We start from the raw sequence: 7,995 nt of genomic DNA on the forward strand, positions 1-7,995 counted from the left end.
CCACCTTCGTGCCTCCGTTAATAGCAGGCAATTTCGTGTTCCCTCGGCTAACCCGTGTAATTGAGCCAATGTGTGTTAATCAAGAGGCGCCTCATTTGCTACGGGGAACATTCTAAATTGCTTTTGTTACCTGAAATATCTTGCTGTAGCATACGGTTTGTGTATCGATTAGAAATTTCGCTATTTTTGAAAAGGAATAAAAAATCTTATAGAAAAAATCAACGTGACGTCGTTTTTTGGATATCAACATAATGGTGAGTTATGTTTTCATGATTTATATAATTTTTAAAAAATTTAAAAATTGCTCGATTAAGTATAAAATAATTATATATATATATCTATGTGAAATAATTTATAAAGAATAGATATTTTAACATCATTTAGCAGTGAATAAGTAAAACTAATTAGCAAAATTAAAAAATACAAATCTTGCAATTTTTAGGTTAAACCGAAAAATATAGAATCGTTCTATCATATTATAACATTTTATTTTATGACAAAAAATATATAATGCTCGAAAGATAAAAATTACTTTTATTAGTCGAAATGGTTTAGAAATTGAATAATAATATATTAGAATGCGAATTAAATTGAACGAATCTTAATAGATTATATACGGTTAGATTATATAGATCTATATTGAATTATACCGAACAAAAAGAAATTAGTGGCAAACTGAAATTACAATACATATTTTTTCTTAAACAAATTTTTATCAATAAGTAAGCAATACTGTTTTCAAGCCTATTCTATTATATTTATCTTTTTGTTCAATCTTTCGTTAGAAACATTTTCTCAATATCTCGAATAAATAATCCTGGTAATTCTCGTGTTCACGAATCTTCCTTTCTATTTTCTTATTCTTTTTCACGCAATCAGTTGTCCGGTGTACACTATAAATCTTGGCAAACTTATGTATGCGACCACTCTTGCATTCCCTGTCCAGTGCACGTCGCTATCGTTCGAAACTTTCCACTCAAAACAGCTACTACGAAGATTAGAAAGTTCTTTCGAGCGAGTTCAGATCGATTGCGCTATAGAATTTCTCTCGAATTCGTTCAAATATCTAATTTTCCAACATTATATATATAATCAAATATGATGGACAATAGTCATGAGGTAACGCAAGTATCATGCATAGATGTATTAATCGCGTAATGCACACGCCAGGAACAGGAAACAGCCATTCGAATCGTCATCAGGGATTTAATGTTCTAACTATCATCGAGGCAAATTTCCGGAATTCGTAGGTGGGGATTCTAAATATTTAAGCCGATGCGATCAAAGTTGAGAGGGATTCGATAATTCATAGCCGTGGTAGAGATTATGTCACATGGATAGATAGGATAAAACATAAATAGATCATTGGAAGCGTGCGTGGAAGCGTAAACGATTGCATTTCACGTTGTTCTCCCATGGATTTTAATTCAAAAGTGTATAAACACAGTGTGAAGGATTTGATTTAAGGGATATGATTTAAGATTAATGTTTATGTATTTAAGAGGAAAATTATTTCATGTGATGAAAAATAAATGGTTTTTAAAGACTATTTTTTGATGATTGATATCTTTCAATAATTGTTTGAAAGTAACTTTATAATTGGAATTTTTGGAATAGAAAATCTTTTAACTTATATAAATGTCGGTTATCTAATATTTTATTTTTATTCTTAAATAGAATTGAATAGAGATTGATGGATATAATAAAGAAGATTATTTGATACATAGAAAAATATTTGTTTCTGAATATTAATAATTTGATTTCTATTAATTAATTATAATTCTGTTTGTGTGATATAATTTAGAATAGATCATTTAGCTTGAATAAATGTGTAGTTAATTAATTGCTGCCATTAGTAACTAAACAAACTTCATTATTTATAATGAAGATGTGAAATTTTCAATTAATTCATTAATTAATTTGAGATGTTTCATTTTCTGTTATGCAACATTAGCTAGACAATAAAGTTTCTAGATTATAATTTGAATTCTTTAATTTTAGAGGTTCAAAAAACAAATTACATTTTTCTGTATAATTAATAATCTCCAATTCCAAATAAGTGATGTAAAACATCAAAAATTTTGAGGAAATAAGTTACTTGAGCATATTTCTCAACTTCTAAAAGCATCATCTGTTTAGTTCTATAGTCAACCGGCTATAACTTTTCTGCCATGACATATTCTCATAAGTTAAAAAAGCAAACACAATTTTATGAAAAATATCTTTAGACTTACCTATTATATAACGTCTTATCATATTCGCTTTATTTAAACTTTTATTTCTATTATATTTTCAGCATTAATATTACACCAACTAAGTTTTTATTCAATTTTTATTCTTTTCACTGCGAAAACTCGCAAGACACACTATAAAAGATGTAAAAAAGATACAAACACACACATTTACAAATTTTTTTTTCATAGACAACGACAATTGGTTAGTTAGCCAATGTATAGAAGAGCTTGTAGTAAGTGGCACGAATGTTAAGCCGGTCGAGATTAACTGGCACTGTAATTTAGCTAGCATACACTTTTCACGAATCAGGATAGCTTGATTCAGTATGCGGAAGTAATCCTCGCATCGACGACTGCTCGGTTCCGCTTGTATAGGTCGAATGAATTTTTTTCGTTTCGCATTTATATGAGCGTTCGATTCACAGTACTGCGAAAAACACTTTCAAAAACGCTGTTTGCCCAGATAAATAATGTTTCGTGATTAACTGGATCTTTTCAGAAACATATATATATACATATATATATATATGATTAGTTGAATTTTTGACAAGTGATTTAAATGGATATTCTCCCATTCAGAAGATTATATACTTTATTTAAAATAAAGAGACATATTTAATTCATACAGATTCATTTTGATTATTTTATAAATATTTATATTCGTTCATTGATTTGTTCAAAAACAATATTATTATATTTTTACACGTGGAATAATCTCTTGTTAATCTATCGAAAACCAGTTTCGTTTATATTTAAAAAATTTTTGAGGTTAATTTTCTCGAGAACGAAAAAATCGTACTCTTGCAAATATTTTCATTCACAAGTATCCATCACTTTACATCCATCCTCTCTCTCTCCCCTCCCTAAAAAAAACGAAAGATCTAACAAACCGAAACAGGTGGTCGAAACTGGTGCAAGATACATTTATCCACAATGCTTTCTTCGTTAAACAATCGTTTTTGTAAGCCTCGAGTCATCTTTGTCGGCTAGAAATAGGAAACACGCGTCAAAGACGGTTGTTTTCGTTCCCATTGTCGTTATCTGCCAGGGAAAATTGTGAAAACGAGACGACGGTACCTGGCAAACGCGGGCGCGGAAGATGAAGGAAGGAAAAGCGGTGAAAAAGAGAAAAACTGATAAAAAAGAGAGAGAGAAAGGATGGAAAGAAAGAGCTGCACAATGGAATGTATACTGTCCACGATGCGGACCATTAGCGGGATATATTCGAGCCCATCCTCCCTTTGCCAGGCATGCCATTAAATGAAGTCTGGTATGCGAACTGACTAGGTGCAAACGTGCAAGAGGCAAACGTTCCACTCCCTCCCCTGCCGTTACTGCACCTGATACTGCACACGTGCGTGTGCCACGGTTGCAAAATTATCCGCATCGAAACTTTGGATATCACTGGAGGGGAAGGGGGAGGGGGAGGGTAGAGGGTGCGTTTATGCCAGTAGACGAGGTGAATGGAAACGAGTTCCCTTGCGAGATCCCGCGATAGAGAGACCCATTCATTCGACTCGGACTCTGGCTTGGTTCTGTTGGGACTTTTGTGATTGATAATGTGCCGAGAGGGCTGAAAAAGACCTGACGAGACAGGAAACGGAGAAATAGGTGTATCAAAAATTTTTTCAACTTCTTTCTGTTGTTCTTGTTTTTTTTTTTCGTGTATCTGTTCGTGCATCTATTCTTTTGCGGAATTTTCTTTTGCGGGGGATCAGAGAAAATGGAGGGGTTTTGATTAGATAATTAAAATTATTTAAGGGGAAAATACGATAATGTAAAAACTATCTTAAATTTTTAATCTATAATTGTTTGATGAGAATCGAGTTGTAGCACTTTATTTTAGCAATCTTTTTTTCGAGGAAGTAGGGAAAATAAGAGGAAACACGATTGTTTTTTTGATAATGCAAAAAATTAATGCAAGAGCTATCTTAAATTTATCTAATTTACAATGCGAATTTCGAATTTCTTTTAATCCTTACTTTTCTTCTTAAAAAAAAAAAAAACAGATTTCATTCAATTTCATCATTAAAGTTATTTCGTAATCTATCTTAAATTTATCTTAATTTACATTATATCCTTCTCTAGAAATATATAAACATTTCTCTAGAAAATATCTTCATTTTCAATCTATCCTAATTCCAACTTCCCAATGTTAAATTTTCATCTTGCACGTTCTATCTAATCTTCAACAAATGCAATATAGCGAGTCCATAACGAGCCGTTCTTACGAGGCCGCGAAGCTTCGTTACATCCACCTGCTCGTATCCCTTTCGTTGCATACGAACGAGTTCGATATTCATTTCGAGAAATCTCCCGGATCTTCCAAGCCTCTATCCCTTGATATTGAAATTGTGCCATCTATACGACGTCTTCCGAGCACGTGTTAGATAAACACGATATCCTCGAGATACATTCGAGTTCTCGTAACGAGCTCTCAAAATCCACGCGATGAATGCAAATTGACGAGGGGTGATCTATGCTCGTTCACTTCACCCCCCGTTTTCTTTTCTTTAAATCGTTCAAGATATTTTGCAAATGAAAAATTGACCGAATAAAATATTAAACATGTAGCGAAGTGGGATACGAGAAACACGAGAAAGATTAAGAAATACAAGTTAAAATATCGCAATGTAACGAATTAGAGAGATCATATAGCGTAGCATAGAATTCTTGCTAGATATAAAATAGCTAGATGGATAGTTTTTTAGCTCGTTTTTCAAAAAGAAAGTAATTTTTTTGACACGATTTTTCTAGTATCATAGTTCTACTACTTGGAAAACCATGCCAATTATCAGGTCTCATCACGAGGAGGCCACTTGGATTAAAATAACTTATAACCTAGAAGATAAATTTGCAAAATTATTATTGTGTCGAAATACAAAAGAACGGATCACACGACTTAAAATTATACATAATTTACATGTTATTCTTCCACCAATGAATTCTTAAATTAACTCAATTTACGTCTTAAATACTACATCTTAAATCCAACACATAACCTATTGGCAGTATCCGTATCAAAGATACATTCACATTTAAAGCGAAATAAGGAAAAGTTGGAAATTTTTATCGAATCAGGAAGAAGAAAACAACAAAGAAAATTCGAGTCACTGTAACCAAATTCATCACAACTTAGTCAATGGACTTACGAGAATCGTTGGACAGGTGATACTCGCCAATGACCAGCCAAGGGTTACGACAGCGGCCTAATAGGTGAACGTTTTACGTTCTGACGACACAGGAAGGAGCAAAGGAATAAATCCTCGAGAGCAAACTCTGATCGAGTACTCGAAGGTACCAATCGATCAGAGCGCGGACACTTGACTGGCCACCGGAAGTAGAGCACTGGCCCAACGACTCCTGCAACTGTTGCGTGACATGTAACTCGAAATAAACGACGAAAGAACAACGAAGGCCGTAAAATGAGGATAAATCGAGGAGGAAAGGATAGAGAATGAAAATTCTAGATAAAAATAAGGGAAACGAGATATACAACGTAATTGAGAATTTTCGTTTCGAGGTAGAGAATGTATCTTGATACGGATATTGATTACAGAACTTGATCTTATTAATAATTCGTTTGTTAATTAATTATAAGTGTGCGTCAAGGATATTCTCGTCTTGTTTGGAAAGTTATTTAAACTTCTGTTAAAAAATTGAGGAATAAAATAAGAGTTAACGAGAATATTCTTGGTACATAGATTTTATTATATGCCTGCAATCTAGTCTTTCAATAATTAAAAATCAAAAGATGATTAATTAAAGTTTTAGACTAGACTGCAGGTGTGCGTAGTTCTTAGCTTGCCATCGCTTTTAGAAAACTATTATTAATATTTATATTTCTAAATTTTTAAATATTTTAGTGAAATGTTTGTGAAATATTTTTTAAATGGAAACAAAATTTAAAAAGCGATGCCAATTACCGGGTCTCACCCACGAGGAGGTGACTACGCATCGAGACCCATCTAAAGCTAAAAAATAAAAATAAAATATTAAAATTAATGATAAATTTGAATAAATTAAAAAAAACGTAAAACGTGGAGAATGAATTAATAATAAGGGTTAAATAGATTAATAAGATAAAACGCGCAAGAAATAAATATTATATAAAAATAAATCTACGACATAAATTTGGATTTTAACAAGTCTTAATACTCTAATTTACGAAAATGATTCTATAATTTAATATAAAATGTTAATATTGGTTAATAAAGAAAAATAAAAAATAGAAAAATTTATTTGCAGCGAAAAATTAATTGATTGATTAAGTTAAAAATTGATAGAAATAAACTCAAAGCATATTTTCGAAAATGAGAAAATATTCAAAAACTTGTTGCTTTGATTTCGAAATCTATCTTCTTGCACATTTTTGCACACGAAAGATAAATAAAATTGAAAATTTGATATTTGAAAAATCGTATAATTAAAAATTATTACTATATAAAACAAAAGATAAAAAGTGAAACAAGATTTTTGTTAATAATATTTAGAAACGCGATATGCAAGAAGATTTAAATAAAACATAATAGATAATGTTATTACTCATAAGTATAATAAATATAATAAATATGCTCGTATAACTATGCTCGTGTAAAAATCTACGTATACAATCTGAAGAATTTGAAAAATAGCAAAAAAAATTAGTGTAGTTCTTAGCTTGCCATCAGTTTCCAAAAACTAATGTTAATGTTTCAATACAATCTTTTTAATATTTGCGATACAATTTTTTTTAATGTTTTATAATAAATAAATAATATAGAGTGGAAACTGATGCCAATTACCAGGTCTCACCAACGAGGAGGTGACTACATCGAGACCCACGTAACATAAAGAATATAATAAAAAAAATTAAAATTTATTTAAAATTAATTTAAAAAAGTGAAAAAATAAAATAAAAGATAGATGTATAAATAAATAAGTGAAAATATAAATTAATAAATAAATTAAAAAATAAATTTAAATAAAAATAAATATATAAATGAATAAATAATATACAATATATAATAGCAATATTAAATGTTATAAAAATTAATAATTAAAAATTATTTTCTATATATATATGTATATATATATATATATATATATATATATATATATATATATATTAAAAATTATTTATATATATAAAATATATATATATATATAAAAATTATTTATATATATATATATATATATGTATAGGTAAATTTATAAATAAATAAATAAATGAAAATATAAATTAATAAATAAATCAAAAAATAAATGTTTAAATAAATGAATAAATTTATAATATATAATTTATAATACTAAATGTTAATTAATAAATATTATAAAAAGAAATAGTTAAAATTATTATAAGAATTTAATTAAAGTGTTATAATATCGATCTATCTCACACCAAAGTTCGATAAGGAATGATTACTTTCGCGTGACCTGCCTCGTATTTATAGAACATCGCGAGTCTCGAAATTCAACGAAAATATACGATTTTTGCCGATTAGATTGAAACTCATTTTCAAACATAATGATCAATAATTTATCAATTTTTATATTTTTATTTTTAATTTATGCATCTAAAAATTTATTAACGATGAAATATAACAATTAAAAAATATTTTTATAAATTCAAATTAGATTTATTGCTTTATAATATTAATTTTCGATTTATTAACTTATTATTTAATTGTAAAATAAAATATTTTAATTGTTACTTTATATAAAAAATAGTTATAAAAAAGATATAAAAGGATTTAGATAACGATTATTATGTTAAATTTTT

The sequence above is a fragment of the Apis cerana genome, linkage group LG15 (genome assembly GCF_029169275.1).
Source record: "Apis cerana isolate GH-2021 linkage group LG15, AcerK_1.0, whole genome shotgun sequence".
NCBI lineage: Eukaryota > Metazoa > Arthropoda > Insecta > Hymenoptera > Apidae > Apis > Apis cerana.